Source organism: Protopterus annectens, chromosome 2.part0 (assembly GCF_019279795.1).
Source record: "Protopterus annectens isolate FY-2018-M chromosome 2.part0, PAN1.0, whole genome shotgun sequence".
In the NCBI taxonomy this organism is placed as follows: Eukaryota; Metazoa; Chordata; order Ceratodontiformes; family Protopteridae; genus Protopterus; species Protopterus annectens.
In genome coordinates, this window is record NC_056728.1 from 1,431,314,725 (window position 1) to 1,431,328,182 (window position 13,458).

The 13,458-nt window shown below is 38.8% G+C and overlaps 1 protein-coding gene across 1 annotated transcript in view; it reads left to right on the top strand.

The window, feature by feature from the left end:
- Nucleotides 1-6,517: 6,517 nt before the first annotated feature.
- Nucleotides 6,518-13,458, top strand: part of SEC24D (SEC24 homolog D, COPII coat complex component) — an 866,900-nt gene continuing 859,959 nt past the window's right edge. The window contains exon 1 of the mRNA XM_044061657.1: nt 6,518-6,640. The gene's annotated coding sequence lies outside the window, so the exon portion shown is untranslated. The remainder of the gene's footprint in view (nt 6,641-13,458) is intronic.

The window sequence follows — 13,458 nt, forward strand, 5'->3', positions numbered from 1 at the left end:
CAGGCTTAAGTTACATCTGTGATTTGTTGAAATCAGAAAATGTACTGACAAAACTGTACATTTTTCCATTTAAACTTACATTTTCTTTCTTCTGTGAAAACTGTATCAGAGATGTCATTGGAGGTTGCAGTCTCATGTGTCATATGACAAACCTCAATTCCTCCTCAAACTTCATCTCCGACCGTTAACCGTTGCAGTAGAGTTTTGACAAAAGTGGGCAGCAGATGGTATCCCAAAGATTTTGGACAAAACAGAGTAAGACTGCATATAGAGCGTCATGTGACTGGTGTGTAGTGCAGCACTTAGTTTTGTAGAACAACTGAAGTTGCCAGGTAGGTTGATCACACAGAGTCAGAGACAAGCAAGAAGAAGATCCTGAGGTCATTTTTTTTTTTGTATATTGAATGGCAACTTCCAGCTTGGCACCAAAACGTGAAAGTGGCGCACTTGAGACTGAGTGCCCAGTAGAGTAGCTTTCCCTAGTGTCTAGTGCCCTTCCCATTCCCATCTCAATGCCCATTCTGCTGTAGGTGCAGACAGTTCCTGAGGCTAACAGCTTCTCCGCCGCATCCACAATGCCCGACTGCACATACTAGTTAAGTTAAACTTCTAATATGGCTTTTTGGCCTTCCAGGAGGTGTTCTGTGGTGCTATTGTCTGTGTTTATGTCTATGTGTGAGAGTGTATGTGTATGGGAGCAATCAAAAAAGGAAAGATTGTGTGCGTTTATGTTGCTGTCTGAGTGCTTGTGTATGAATGAAAGCATGCAAGAAATCAGAAGAGACTGTATGAGTGTGTGTGTGTGTGTGTGTGTGTGTGTGTGTGTGTGTGTGTGTGAGAGAGAGAGAGAGAAAGAGACAGTGTTGAGTCAGTGAGAGTGATTGAGAAGTCCCCTAGCAGCAGCAGCAGTTGTGAGGTTTCTGTACTTCTCTCAACTTCTTGGCTCTGTGTCTCACATTATTATAACTCTATGAAATTTAGACATATGTCTGCAGTGCTTAATACACACTGCTGATTGGGTATACTATTATGCTAATTAATTTCTGTTTTCATATATAATACTACTACCAGTAATAATAATAATAATAAGACCCTACTCTGGTTGTATTTGAGAATTGTGGATGGAGAGGAGTGGAACCTTGTTATATAAAAAGATAAGGGACACGAGTTATTGACAGAGAGAGATGAATAAACACTATGCTGCACTGTAGAAGATTATTTGGTTGCCAGGAGATTCTGATGACTTATAAATATTTTATGCCATACTTAATAAACCCTGTGCTGTTTTTTTAATAATTGCCATGAGATCTGTTACATACACCAGACTTACTCTCAGATCAAGCACACAGGACCGCTGTGTAATAACCCAGTTTCCGCAAGTATGACAGCATCTCTCCCGCCAATCAACACTTGCCCTAGTAGGTATGCACCTCATGAATGAACAAACAGGTCAGCTAGGTTGGCAGGAGGAAGCTCAAAGATTTCCAGAGCTATGGAGCAAAAATAGCCACTACCCTCAAAAAAAAAAAAAAAGAAAGAATATTTAATAGTCAATATTTAATACAATCTAAGTTGTTCTAACCACATATACAGCACGGTGATCAAAAACAATTTTCAAACACTGTAGCTATACATCTGTACTGCTTAATGATTGAAGTTGCTAAAAAGTGACAGACATTTGAGTTTTAGATGTCATATCCTTTAGAAAAAATGCACACTAACACAAATCCTGTTATTCCAGCAATTTTATAAGTTCATGAGAGCAATATTTATAATCTGTCCCTGTTTATTTTAGGCTTTGTTCAGATTTCTTACACTAAGAGGTTGAGATGTGTGTGTGTGTGTGTGTGTGTGTGTGTGTGTGTGTGTGTGTGTGTGTGTGTGTGTGTGTGTGAGTGTGAGTGTGTGTGAGAGTGACAGAGTGAAATGCCCTAGTTAGAGTTAACAGGTGGAATTTATTTTCAAGGAATTGTGAGCTTCAAAGGAAGAGAAGTTTACTGCTGCTCATGCTAAGTCTGCTTAAAATGTACAACTGTTTTGTTTAGCAAATGGTATCATTGTGGTATAGAATTTTAAAGCAGCGTTAGTAACACAGCAGGTAGCATACTTGCATCTCTGATGCAGAAGGCTGTAGGTTCTACTCTCACAACATGTAGATCTGTATTTTAAGGAGGTGGGATACTGCAGTCCTTAGAGGGTCTATATTATATCATCGAATGCTTAAAAAAGCGAACGCTGATTGATCGACCTAATTTAAGCGAAAGCTTACAATCTCGAACTGTCAGATCAGCGATTTTTTTCCCAGGGAAAAAAATCGCTGATCCAAAACACATACACACAACACAAGCACACCAAACAAACAGAAATCCACACACATACACCTAAAATCTGATAGCTAACCCTACACTAAACTATGCACACACCACTAACTACCCACTTACCTTAACCCAAACCCTAACCCTAAGGTCCATCACTATCGCACACTCACCTCACCCGCTCCCTAACCCTAACTCACTTAAATCCGCCCTAACCCTCATGTCCACTCAATCGCATACACACCTAACCCGATCTCTAACCCTAACTCACCTAAATCACCCAACACTCACATCCACACAATCGCACACTTACCTGAATCCGACCGGTAACTTTCCACCATAACACTGAAAATACCGAAGCAACAGAAACGGACAACCAAATTCTTTCCCTAGGAAAAAATTTGAGTTTTTGCTGCTTCGATATTTTGCAGTTTCGCGAAAATAAGTTTGATCAATCAGCGTTCGCTTTTTTAAGCATTCGAGGATATAATATAGACCCTCCTTAGTATGTCCTCCTTTGGATGAGACACCTGGTAACTATGAACCTGTTTTTCAGCTTCAAAATGCCACCCATTCTCTATTGCAATATACCAGCTTAACATTTTTTTAATGTAACACAGGCAATTTATTCTTATAGGTTCATAGGTGTGTAGTAGGATAATGGCCCTGGAAACTTTACAAGCCTACCTTGACATCATGCCACCCGACCTTAGTTCCTAGTGCCTCTGTCGAGTAGAGTCACTGGAGTGATCCCTGGGGTGAATTTTCTATTTCTCATCCAGTCATCAAGATTTCTCTTGAAGAGGGCCAGTGAGGTGCTCTGCTTGACATGTATGGGAAGTCTATTACATAGCATGGGCAGTCTCTGGGTTATGAACCTGTCCCTCCAGCATGTTCTGTTGGTTGTGGTAATGAAGTTGAGGTGTCTGGAGTGTGTGGTGCAGAGGGATTGGGATTTGTTTAGATGTAGCATTTCTAACAGAGCTGGGTCAGACATGTCTTTGTAAGTCAAACAGAGATTGCCTCTAAGTAGGTGAAATGAGACAGAGAATAGTTGGAGTTTCTTGAGTCTGTCCATCTAGGACAAGTGTTTAGGGCCTAGGATCCTCTTTGTGAGGTACTTTTGTGGCCTCTCCAGTTGTTGCAGGTGTCTAGTGAGGTACATGATAAATGGGGCATTGTACTTGATGATTGGCCTAATGAGGGAAGAGTAGAGGGAGACAATGACCTCCTTCTTCCTGGATGCAAAACCCTTAGTAATGAGATGTGCCACATAGAAGGACTTTCTGACCACAGTGGCAACGTGGTGGTCAAAAGAGAGGTTGCTGTCAACCTGTGTTCCCAGATCTCTTATAACGTCTTCTGTGTTCAGTGGACTACCATCAATGTGGTAATTCAAGGGAACTGAGTTTGTCCCAAGGGGATGACGACACATTTTTTTGGCATTGTGCTTAAGGCCATGGTTCTGACACCAGTCGTTGGTCTCATTGAGGCCTTTCTGTAGGATGTCAACATCACTTGGGGAGTTAATAATAGGTTACAATTTGTAATCGTCTGTGAACTTTGTCAGCTAGAGTCCCTTCGTGTTGGCCTGGACTTCAGAGAAGTAGAAACCAAACAGGAGAGGACCCAGGACCGAACTCTGTGGGACTCCACTTATGACTGATCGGCAGTCTGACTTGGAGTCAGCTACTTTCACACTGTGGGTTCTATCTATGACCCAGTTTGCAACCCACCTAGTGATATAGGGTTTGATGCCTAGCTTAGTGAGTTTTTCTATGATTCCTGAGTGGGGAATGGTATCAAAGGCCTTGGCCAGATCAAGGTAGGCTGTATGAACCACCTTACCTTCATCCACAGCTCTGCTGACTGACTCAAAGAAGTCGACCAAGTTGAGCATGCATGATCTACCCTTCACAAATCCAAACTGTGTAGGATCCAGAGTTTGGAGATTCCCTATATCATTGTTTATTAGGTCCATGATGATGCGTTCCATAGCTTTGCATATCAGACTCGTCAGGCTAATGGGTCGATAATTCCTGGGGTCTGTAGTCACTCCTCCTTTGTGGAGAGGGATGACTGTAGCAGTGCACCATTTGGTAGGGACAAAGCCTGAGGTGAGGCTGTGATTGAACAGGGCATACAGGTGTGATGCCAGTTCACTCTGTTGTTCATGTAGAACACAGCCAGGGATATTGTCAGGTCCCATAGAAGCTGTATTCGTGGCCTTGGACAGTGCTGTTTTAACCTGTGCAGCAATAATACTGGGTGACTGGCATTCTACTGGTATTGTAATTGGTCCTTTGGGGGGAAGAGGGGTAAAGTTAGCACTGAATCTGTTGGCCAGTATGTTGGCAATATCTGTTGGCTGGGTATAGGAGGCACCATTGTGCAGTAGCTCAGAGCAAATCTGGGTATTGCTGTGGAGATTCTTTACATAAGTATAGAAGGCCTTGTGGTTGTCTTTACTATCTGCTGCAATTCTGTTTTCATAGCTAGCTTTAGATGATTTGATCAGGGTTCTCAACCTTTTGTTGAGGCTGATAAGGGAGTACTTCCAGTCTTGGGACTTCGCCTTATTCTGCATCAGTTTCCTCCTTCTGTTGAGTTTGTTTATGGCAGGGGACCACAAGATTGGCTTTCTTTTTTTAGAGAAGAGCATCTTGGTTCTATTGGGTATGACGAGATCCATGCATTTGTGTATCTGTTCATACAGTGCATTGGTGTATGATTCGGTGGTCATGCAACTATTTTCCATTTGCATGGGTCTGTGAAGTTAGCCACCTCTGTTTTTAGGAGCCCAACAAGCACTGAATTTGTAGATGAAACACTGAAATATAAAATTGTTTTCTAGCAACCTCTTCATTAGTTTCAGATCTCTTTAATGTGAAATTATTCAGATGACTTTTACTTCTGCAGAGATTGTGCATATTGACTGATACTGGTGGACTGTAATAACAGAAGTTTGAGTGGCCTTTTATGGCTGAAATGTTCTGAATTGGACAGTTTGTCATTATTGGTTCATATGTTTTGTTTCATTGCTTACTGGAAAAATGTTCAAAGCTATAAATTTAAAACACACTCAAACAAGTGATGCTGTATTATACAAGGAATTTAATTCAGTTATTATATATTATAATTAATACAATCAACAAGGTGAATCAAATAATTTTGCATGGTCCTAAAAATGTGTGCAAGGGAGCCTATGATTTGAGAACAGCCCAAAGGCAAACTTAACCCGCCACTGGCCAGATGCATTTTGTTTGAATGTGGGTTTTAGTGCTGTCTCAGTGAATGTGCGTTTCAAAAGCAGAGAAGTTTTAAGTCTGTTTTCAATGTAAGACCATTGCTTTGTTTAGCAAATGTCTGTCAGTGTTTGCGCTGTAACATTTGAAATAAAAGTTGTAAATTAAATTCCAATATCTGCAGTCATTGTAGAAGTAAAGTATAAACAGTAGGCACACTGAGTGTTTTAAACAGTGTTTATGGCAACTGGGGAGAAATAGTCAAGTAATGGGACACTAGAATGGCTGTGTGGTGAGGCTGCGCAGAATACCTCTCAACTGTACAGATTTTCGCAGAATGTCCAGATTTTTGCCCTATATTTTTGGTCCATTTTTCATAAAATTTTGGCTTTCTGGCAAATTAGTGGCAAATCATTAAAGATTGAAGTTAGAAAAGGATGACAGACATTTGAGTTTTAGACTTAATACCCTTCAGAAAATCAATGCTAATGCAAAACCTGCTTTTCTATCAACTTTCTAAGTTTGTACGAGCAATATTTCAGAATTGTCCCTATTTGTACCACTTTTTTGTCCAGATTTCTTATTCTAAGATGTTGAGAGGTATGCTGCGTGGGGAGCTCTGAGTTTGCACTTCCCTGCAAAAAGTCCTGCGGTCTTCCCTGCTTGGGAAGGTATCTTTGGTTTCAATTTTATTTTGAAGGAGAAACCTGCTTTATGTTCAACCCACCTAACAAATTATGAAGATGCCCAACTGGGGAAATACGTCCTTTTCTTTATAAGAGAACAAGAAACATCAATGCAATAAGAACCGCATAAACCCCACCAGAGAGATTTTTACGAAGTATTCCGAGCGCCTAATTGTTGATTTTCGGCCTCTTCCGTGCTTCCTGAGTTAGCCGGCCGGCTTGACTTGAACGCGGCTGCGCAGAACAACAGCTTCTCCGGGAAGCCGTGGCTGGTAATTGCTATGTGAGGGTTGTACATCTCCTTAGAGCTTGACGTGGCACTAGTTTTTGGTCCTCCTCCTTTCACTTACAGATACAGGGATCACAGCCACTTCTGCCAGGTGCTAAAAGTCAGGTAAATCACATTTTTTTCATCCGTTTCTTCTGGTGTGGAAGTTAGAGGCATTGTACAGTGGGTTGGTGAACAGATGTGTTTTACAATTTATGGTTTTCAGTATCATAATAAAGTTATCCTATAGCGGTTTACTAGTTGGCAAGGGCCAGCATAGGCACCAAGCACCACTTCATTTCTGCGTCCATTCTTTCATAGCTGCTTATTGAGATGTAGCAGGTCCGTCAGTATTTCTCGTACTTATGGGATTTATAAAGTTAGCTACGTTTTGCATTCTGCCTTTTTTTTCATTTGGAGGAGCTTCTTTGACGTGGCACATTCTGTCATTGTAATAACACGCAGCGTTACTACTCTGCTCATGATGAGTCAGTCATATAATTAACACTTGTGTTACTTTATGATTTGCTAGACGGCGTCACTGTAAATCATTTAACAAAGCATGTCAGGGGGTAAATATTCTGATAATTTATTGTTGTCATTTTTTAGGCTTCTTTGGTATTTGTCAAGTCACTTAAAACGGATATTGAGGTTCTCCTGTACTGAATGTGATAGCCTTAACGTTGCAAAGAATGTACTGTAATCACAACAGAAGGCTGTAGGTATGACATTCTGTGTCTTGGAGTAGTCACAGCTGTTAGTTTTCTCCAAGTTTGCCAAATGGCCTGATAAAAGTTGTGATGTTCTGACAAATCATTGAAGTCAACAGAGGCACGTTATGGAGTTCCAGTCCTTTTTAATGCCGACTTATATAACAATGTGACTCTTGTTATTGTGTCACTTTCTGGGTAAATAAAGTTAGTATTTAAAATGTGTCACTGATTTTGAGCATTTGTGCCTCATTATTTTTAGCTTTGAGTTGGCCTTTGGTTCTTTAGCTAAGATGTTGAGAGAATGATGCTTGGGAGTATGGCCTCTTAATTGCTATTCATGTTTAAAGATAACAAAGTTGAGGTACTTGGCAGAGTAAAAATACTGTATAATTTGCCCTTTGTAAAAGGTGAACTGTTGTCATATTTTGTTCTGTAAATCTTTATTCCACATAGCTGTGTAGAACAAACAGTAGTACAACATTAACATAAGACATTATGCATATTGTTTGAATAGACTATGTACTTGTGTAGAAATTGTTAAAGATGAGATGCTGCCCAGTGCATAAATACATATTAAGCAAATGTAGATCTTTCAAAAGAAATTATTAGCTACCTTGCTTCTGGATTCAAGCTATTACTGTCTTGTCATTTACTGTTGACTCTTTAGGTAGCTGATAAAAAGAAAGTTCGTTTTAGTTTGTAAGATCCTTTTAAAAGTTAAAATGCTTGTAAGGGTTAGAAATGATTTTTCAAAAAGGTACAATGATAATTAATATCTTACATAAATAACGAATAGTGACGTCTAGAATAAAAGTTGTAGTAGCAGATAGTGTTAGGTGATATGCTTCTTATTGGTATGTGTTTTTTCTGGTCTTAGTGAAATAAAGTGAGACCTGAGTTTTATTTGAAAATATTTTAGCTGCGGTAGTTATTTTAATAGTTTGAAGATTGTCCCATATTTTTTGCAAAAATATTTATGAAGTGCCTCCAGTGATCTTAAGTTTATAATAGTGAGTTACTATTTGAGAAATTGGTGTACTGATAGACATTCTGATGCACAGAATAACTGAAAGGCAAAAGTAAGCTGCAGGTAGTTTCTGATATTATATAGGCTACAGAACATCTGTTTACATTTTTTTAATTTTGGAACTGATCTTTCTCTTAGAAGGTGTTATCAGTTGGCAGTTTTTATGCTGGTGGTGCTCTCAGTCATGTCATAATTTTTAGTGTAAAGAGATATTTATTCAGTGAGTGAGTTGTATGCTAATAAATATTTAGCACAATAACAATTCATTTTTGTTTTTACTGAAACCCCCCCCCCCCAAAAAAAAACATGCTATGTCATCCCCCAAAACTATCTCCACTGGTGTATCTCAAGGGTGGGTCATGCTCAGCCTTTCATAAACCACTTTTGTTCCTTTTGATCAACTTAATTATTTACACAGAAGAATAAATAAAAGTAGAAATAAAGTCCACCAAGAATGAACATTACCATAAAACCAAATGTAAAAATTAAAACACAGTAAGATACAGAGTTTAGTTGGAATGCATCCTCGTTTTCATTACAAGAGTAGAAAATCTTTGAAGAGACTTCTTTGCTACCCTGGTCATAATAATAGACCTATGACCTGTGATAATGCAGGTGCACATCCTTCTGGTGAGTGCAATTTTTGTTAATATTTAGATAGTGGTCATAGTTTTAAGCATCCAGATACTGAGTTTGATTATCGATTTAAGGTCACAGCTGATCGCAGTACCAGGGATGTGATATATTTGGCATACTGTGTGGTGTACTCTTCTTTCTATGTAGGTATAAATGAATAGGAGCTTTAGAGAGTGGCTCAAGGAACATGCTTATCATATCCATAGATGTAGTAATGTTAATGTCCTTACTAAACATGCTATGGAATATGACCCTTCACATACTTTTAAATTTCTAGTGGGTGAAAGGATATATGGATGTGTGTGGCTGGGAGATGTTAATAACTTTACTGAAAATTCCAAGCTTCAATGGATATTCAGTCTTTGATCTGATACGGGTCATGGACTTGATGAACATGTCCCGTTGAAACCTGTTTTGAAGTCTCAAAGACTATGTAAATAGGTATTATGCTGTTAGCAGTGTATTTTTTATATACGTTTATATATATATATATATATATATATATATATATATATATATATTTTTATGCTTATTTTCAGAAATCTTATTTTGTTCTGTGTGTGTGTGTGTGTGTGTGTGTGTGTGTGCATAGCTATATATATATATATATGTGTGTGTGTGTGTGTGTGTGTGTCTGTATATATAAACACACATATGCACGTATATAAATTTATGACTGCAGCTGGCACTTTAAGGATCACCCGAAAGATAAATCCTTTATTACTCTGTATAGGATGATTGCTGTGTTAAATCAAATCTGATTGGTGTGCTGCATTTTGAATTTTGGTAGATTGTGATTAAAATATATGGGGTTATTTATGAGTTTTTTAATAGTCTGTTGAAGCGATCTTGTATCATGAAAACTCTAACCTGTTGTAATAAACTCTGGCCGTGTGTCAGTACCTTATATTCTTATTGTAATTATTTATGTAGACAACCTTGTGTTTTTTGACGCTGGTCTGCATGCAACAGTACTAATGAATCTTGACAAAAGTTTTTTTATTTGCTACAGAATGAAAACTTACTCTAAAAACTAAGAAAGTCATGCTTAGGACTTTGTCTTTAATAAAGTTGACTGAAAATGTTGCTGACTAGTACTAATTCTCTTGCCTACAGCAGTGAAAGTACTGAACAAATAATCTCCTTTGAATACGTAAGCTTTGCTGTGGATCCACATTACTTGTTGTGTCCATTGTCTTATGTGTTTGTTTATCTGTGAAATCTCTGGAAAGGTCCTGTTTGTACTGTTATGCAACACTGGACAGAATTTTCAGGCTGTTCTTGTTCTACCAAGAGGTCCACCTTTTACAGTGTTCTTTGAACAGTTTGTCTGCTGTATTTTGTCTGCAAACTAGGATTGCTGAATTCAGAGGATTCTGTTGTTTCCAATGAGCTTTTAAATTTAGCTTCTGTAAGACAGCTTATCTTTTGGAGGGGTTCTTACTGTGGTTTGAGCAAAACTGTCACTTCCATACAAATGAATCTGTCTCAGTTTCCTTTTTTTTTTTGTTTGTTTGTTGCCCAGTGGCTCTCTTCCCTGTATCCAACTGACCCATTTGTTTTTGCATCAGAGTGAAAGCCCTTCAGCCCATTTGTTCCTTGGAGGAGGCAAGAATCGGATGCTAGGAAGCGAGCCATTTTGACTGTTCTATCCCTGCTTCCTTGGCAGCCTGTGAGCTCTGCTATAGCTGCTTCAGGAGGCACATGTGTGACTTTATGTATAACCTCTTGATCAAAAGGCATACTGCTTGTAAAGTGGAGTATCCTAGGCTGTTCACACTGTGACAGTTGTCAGTGCAGTGAAACAATCTGCCTTCTTCCTACCAGGATGGTTGATTTGTCCTCATCTGTTTATGTCCATCCTCCCCCCACCCATACACATGCCTCTAGTCAGACATGGATTGTCTGGGCTTCAGTCAGGGCTTTATCCCCTTCTGCCATAGGGCTGAGTTGTCTAGTTATTTTTTGTCTAATCAAGCATGTCTTCATCCTCTACTTGGACTTGTAGTTCTATCTTGTCAAGTCATCTCCCATGGAAGCCATCTTGGTTAGTCTCTTCTGGAAGGTCACATTAAATCCACTGGCCCTTATCAGAAATTGATTCTCATTACAGGAGGTATCATTTTTGCAGCAGTGTCACAAACTATCCTTGAACCTACTCCTTTTTCCAATTGGGCATCCTGTTTTGGCAGATAACTATATGATTGGTAGTCTTTTTGACCAGTGGGAATCAGACTTTGGAACTTTGTAGTAGTTTTTGCCCTTTTCAGTTTCATCAATGTATGCAGTTTGCTTCCCTTCATTTTTCTCCAAGCTGAGATCTGTTATAGCCATATATCAAATGATTGCATTTCCTTGTGATCCTCAGTCTTTCTTCTGTGGGGAGTCTTGGAAGTATATAAAAGAAACAAGAAACTTTCATGGGTTTATTTTCAACTAAAGATAATGGTAGACTGATTAGAATTTACCCAGTGTAAATTAAAGGCTTTCGTGAATTATTGTACCTTTCTTTATTGGATTTGGCTGTGAACTATAACTCTTCCTTATCAAACTCACTGAGACATCTTTCAGATCTTAGTTTGCTAGAAAGGAAGCAATTTCTGCCGTTTTCTTACAGTGATTTTCAGCTAGAATGAGTTGTAAGGTGGCATCTAGTGTTCTGCACATACATACACCTACATTCTGAATGGCATAAACACTGTTAGTAAAGACTACATACAGCTTGCAAGAATTCAGTAAAGCCCCAGTAGAGAGTTAACGGAATGTATTGTCGTAAACATTTCTGTATCAACATCATGGGCATACTTGAACACAGAGGTCAGAGTCTAACTAATAAAGATAAACTGTCTGCATTTATATTTATTGTAAAGTGTTTAAGTAGTCTTTCTGTGGCTTTTTAGACTTTTTCTTCTACTGTTATAGATGCAGATGGTCAGATGCATCCGGTTTTCTCAACTGTTATGGCCTTGCAGTACTTTTACCGCTGTTTGAAAAGCAGAAAGTAGAAAACACTAGGTTCGACTTAGCCTTACTGCTCAGCAAAGGTTGTCTCATTTAACTTGCTACACACCACAGAATGCTAATAATTTCCATCTTGTCTCAAAGTACTTGCTTAGCTTTAAAATAAGGGATGTTAAAAGGAATGTCAAAAGGAAGTTGAATTAAGATGGCTCCATTTCAGCCATTTCGAGATTTATTACATTTTTCCTTTTTCCTTTAGGACTTTGTTACTGCATTCTTGCAGCATATGGTACAGGGGATCTTCTCCTGTGTTACAGGTAATAACTTACTGTTCCATCAAAATAAAAACGCAACAGGTATACCAATAAACATACTTGTGTCTGTACATTTCTGTGAGATATTCACCAAAATAATATATGTATGACTTCTTTTTTCTTTTCTGCCTTTGTTGTATTAGTTTCTTTCTGTGAATGTGTCAGTCACTGTAACAGTAGCTGTGACGACCGTGCCCTGGCCCAGCAATCAAGGAACCTCAATCCTCACCACTAACACCAGGGAGGTCGTCTCCCAGAAGAGGAAGGTATAACTAATACACACAGTAAAGTACAATTTCCCTTAAGTGCACACAAAGATCACAGTAGGTCTGGGGCTGGTTGCTCCCTTGCTCACCACGTCTCCAATAAGACTCCCCACTGGCACAGCTATAGGGTCCAGGTCTTGGCCTAACTGGGCAAGCTAAAACCTCCAGCACCCTCTCTGTCCAACCAGTGCTTCGTGTCCCTGTCAAGTAGCTGACAAAACACACACACACACACACACACACACACTTTGAGATAAGTATTTATACAACTTCACAGACACTCCTGTGAAAGGCTGACACAGAATCTACAACTGTGGCCCTTTACCCAGACTATACGGTAGAATTACTGCCACCACCCAATTAATAATATCAGCTACTAAAAGGCCCTTAAAAGGGTGTCCAATTATTACTGTGCAGTATTACTATCCAATGGTAGTATGACTAACAGTCAAGGCTTACTTTAGAGTGCCTTATTACAATAATCTCTATAAATATGCAATATACTCTAGAGCTTATCTCTACACAAATCATCCGCAGGTAGAAGGTTTTAAAAATATTTAATATTAAATAATTAAAACACAAGACAAAACTACTACACCACATATATATCTAAGAGTTCAGGGATCACACAGAAACTTAAAATAATACAGTAAGACAGGTCTGATTTCAAAGAAAAATACCTAATTAACCTTTACTAGCTTTAACTATTCCTACAAGAAATCGCAGTGCTAAAAACTTACATGTGAGCATAAGGCAGAGTACTGATAAGTTAGATGTCCAAAGTCAAAATGCTTTCAGTCTCTTGTGAGAAATATTATTTAAACATTACTAACAAACATGTTTGCTGGGTCCCTCCCCAAATTACATCATTTTTGACACTTAGGTTTTCCTAGGCAAACAGACTGCATCATCTTAACACCTGGTCTGAGTTCTCAGGCCACAAACTGCATTCTTTAGCTATCTAACACCTGCACAGAAACTTACAGCAATAGAAGACATTTCACATGTATATTCTAAAAAAACCGCA